Source organism: Pundamilia nyererei, unplaced genomic scaffold, assembly GCF_000239375.1.
Source record: "Pundamilia nyererei isolate P.nyererei 1_Seehausen unplaced genomic scaffold, PunNye1.0 scaffold00193, whole genome shotgun sequence".
Taxonomy (NCBI): Eukaryota; Metazoa; Chordata; class Actinopteri; order Cichliformes; family Cichlidae; genus Pundamilia; species Pundamilia nyererei.
This window is the reverse complement of record NW_005187594.1, coordinates 1,050,141-1,053,903: the sequence shown is the minus strand read 5'-3', so window position 1 is coordinate 1,053,903 and position 3,763 is coordinate 1,050,141. Positions and strand designations below refer to the sequence as shown.

General features: G+C 39.5%; 1 long non-coding RNA gene across 1 annotated transcript in view; it reads right to left on the bottom strand.

The window, feature by feature from the left end:
• Window positions 1-1,056: 1,056 nt before the first annotated feature.
• Window positions 1,057-3,763, bottom strand: part of LOC102208743 (uncharacterized) — a 3,833-nt gene continuing 1,126 nt past the window's right edge. The window contains exons 2-3 of the long non-coding RNA XR_312089.1: window positions 2,565-2,703; window positions 1,057-2,021 (exon numbers count right to left, since the gene is read on the bottom strand). This is a non-coding gene — a long non-coding RNA (uncharacterized LOC102208743). The remainder of the gene's footprint in view (window positions 2,022-2,564; window positions 2,704-3,763) is intronic.

Here is a 3,763-nt window from a genome sequence, read left to right as displayed (position 1 = left end):
TATTATTATTATTATTATTATTATTATTATTATTATTATTCGTCTGACCAAATAATGTCGAACAACACAGTTTGAATAATCAAGCTCGAGTCTTCTTATTTAGCCGAAAAATATGCGGCTCTTTCTGATCCTGCATTCACCCACCCGTTAAACTTTAACTGGTCCCGAGGCCTTTTGTGGCTGAGGGCTCGCGTCCACCAGTAATAGTCCAGTGAACTGACCTGGAGCGCGTGCTCACAGTACCCTGAAGGACGCCGCGAGTCGACTGGCGCTGCCTGGAAACGATTAATATATTAAACAAGAGAAAGTACTAGTCAGGCAGTTTTTTGGAGTTTGTCATTAACTGGTGCAGCAGAAGAGGTCTCTTTCTCTCTCGCGCGCGCGCGTGCGCGCGCACGCACGCACACACACACACACACCGAGCGAGAGAATTAGCAATAGAAGCTCTATGTATCTAAACTCTGAACACATGAACTTTTTATCTCCAAGCATCACAACTTCTGCAATCTTCTATACGATCCTAAGAGCGAAAGTATTCTACTTATATCAAAAAATGTCCCCGTTTTTCCTGACATGAGTAAAACCCATAAAATATCTAAATTAATGACATTATAACAGACCACCTACTTAAAATGTCTGCTCTGCCAGACAAGGACCAGTCTGATGCGCGCAGAGTTTTGAACTCCTTTTTGTAAATAACTCGTACTAAAATGACACATAAGAGTAATTTAGTAGGATAAGCAGTGAATTTTTAATTTCATAGACGGTTAATTATTTAACCCGTGAAATGCACTCGATCCTTTCACTGCCACGGCTGAAATAAACCACAGGTGAGCTGCACAGTGCTCGTTACTTGTGCGGAGAACAGCACATTTGTTCATCTGCTGTTTTGCTGCGGGCCTGTTTTTCAGTTCGTAGCCATTCCTCGGACTTTACAAGGAGTCAAAAAAAGTCATAAAACCATAAAAGTCCTGAGTTCTCTCTTTCTCCTTCGCACATACCCCCCTTCCACACACACACACACACACACACACACACACACACACACACACACACACACGCAAAAGGTGAAAGGGACCCATAAAGCCATAAAGCAGCCGCCTGACTCTTTCAGCTTTAATTGTCGATAATCTCTGAAGTTTCCCGGATTCCTGGAGTTCCTTCAGCGCCTCTCGGCTGTTTACTCTGAAGCTGCACCATTAAATTTACTGTGCAGGAATACAGCAGGCTTAAAACGCATATCCGTTTAGAAAAAAGATGGGATTTGTAATTGTCATCCAACCAATTTTTAACGTGGGAGAATGTCCCAGAATATTAACTTTTTTCTTTCTTTGTTTTCTGATATAATCTAGACCATTCCATCTCTCTACAGTTTCTATTTATTTGTGTCATTATGATTCATATACTTAAAACAGATTTCGCTTCTTGTCATTACCCTGTTATTAGTGTTGGACCAGTGGTAAAAACTTAATAACTATATAGCTAATGACTGGAAGGCTGTTAGCCTACTGATTTTGGGGTGGTTAAAGTAGCTAACAGCCCATCCGAGGTAGCTTATGTTATTTGTGGTCTTTTAAGTCTCCCATTTTGTATTGTAGTTACTCAAATAAATAATTCGTTGAATTTCGGCACAAAGGTCTAGCACACCCAATGTCATGGTAATGCTCTCAGCAGCGTCGGTACACAGCCCCGTTCCCTTTTTTTCCAATACTGGTGGACGGCAAGTTAAAGTTTGGTAGACTTCAATATCCCCGTCAACACAAGGAAATATCAGGCAGTAAAACGCGACAAAGCATAAGGTCACGTGACATAAAATGTGACTTCTTTACTAGCTTTAAAGCAGACTATGTCCTTCTGCTATTCCTTTATGTCCACCCCACTCCTCTCCCTGACACACACTCGCACAGCGACCAACCATCCGGTTCTCAAATAGCAAAATGTTTCCAAAGTTTAGGTCGTTTTTTTCTTTGCTCTGCTCTTTCGTGTCGTCTGCCACTCGCTTCTCCCAACTGCAATTGCATCTGCAATGACACATAAATATATGTCCACTTGCAACATGGAGGACAATGTCATCATGCAGTGTTGCCTATGAATATTTCCATGCAGTCACATGATATAAGATGATAAGATAATGATATTTCATGTTGCTTTTCCAGCATTAGAACCAAACTACAAGTTCGTGAGATCTCCTCTGAAGTTATTCTTAAATGTTACATTAATCTATACTTTAAATAAACTGCTAATCTCTGCAAAAATTGTCATATAAAATACATAGATGCTTCGTAACAAAACTTTCGGTATGTTACTATACCAACACTTCAATTGGCTTGACAATATTCTTAGCTTAAGCAGAGCTGTACCTCGAATCAGGAAAAGCTATGATTCTGCCTTTATATTATTATTAGTATTATCATTATTATTATTTGTATTTTTCAAAGTTCTTTCTTCATATTTACTCTGTGGGCTGGTGCTGGTATAGGCCTACCACAGATATAATACCAAAGCCACAATCACGTTAATACCGTGCTAATGCAAATAGGCTGTATATATAATAATAGTATTACCGTCTTGTGTGTGTCCCAGGCTGTAGGCCATGCCTGTCCTGTCCCGACTGTTAGTGCTCATTAATGATTACACCACAGTCAGCTCCAACACAATGCTGTTGCTTCCCGTTCCCACAAAGTGGAGAGGAAACGGAGCGTCCTGCCAACAAGAGAGAGCGAGAGAGAGAGAGAGCGAGAGGTCAAAATAAAAGTTCAGAAGACAGATTCTCCATCAGTTTGTGTAATCCTGCATAGAACGCGCGGCTCGGGGATTAAATTTCATATTTGTCCTCCTACGACGAACAGTATTACTTTAAAACGAAGAGATGGGGGAACTGATGAAGTGGGGAGGTGAAGTAAAAGTAAAAATGGGCTTTGTCTCTATCGGTAGTCAAACTGTCTACAGTTTGGCCATTCAGACAAGTCAGAGCCTGTAGAGGAAGCACAGAAAGACACCGAGGGGGGGCGACTTATTTATGACTGCGGTTATTTTACGACCTCAGCGACACATATTCCGTTTGTGACCGCGAATGAAAAGCACGCCGAAATACCCCCACCCTCCACCCAGCTCGACCCTATTTATTCTCCTCTCTAATTTTGAAGAAGGAAAGGGAGGTTCTAATGTTTCTTTGCGAAAAGAGTGCAAAATGTGTCTGTGTAAATTTAGTTTTTATTATTCTAAGGGGTGATAATAATAATTTGTGACACTAGTGTACCCATTAGCTATGTTTTTTTCTTTTACATTTATAATTATCGTTCTACATTTATAATTATCGTTCCATATAGTGTGAAACTGAGAAAAAAATATAATATAATTTTACAGTAGTAATGCAGTATGTTTTTTTTTTGTTAGTGGTAAAACTAACAAATCTATAATAACGGCGTTTTTTTATTCGAAGACTTCATTCTAATTGTTTTTTTTAAACAATGCAATATATTTCGGTTCAATATAAACATGGACGTGGCCATATATATATTGAAAGAGCTTCAGGCGCGTGGGTCTAATGAGTGTCAAGATGACGCTAAGAAAAAAAGCAGAAAGAAAAAAATACTTCTTTTCTTTTTTTTAGTTTTACATTTCAGGCGAATCAGTGTCACCGGAGAAGAAAAAAGGAAAATAATAAATCACTGCACACATTGATCAGACCCAGCACCCTCTGGCACAGCATAGGAGTTACATTTTTCTGACTGAATAGTCTTATGGTACTCTTATAGCAGCA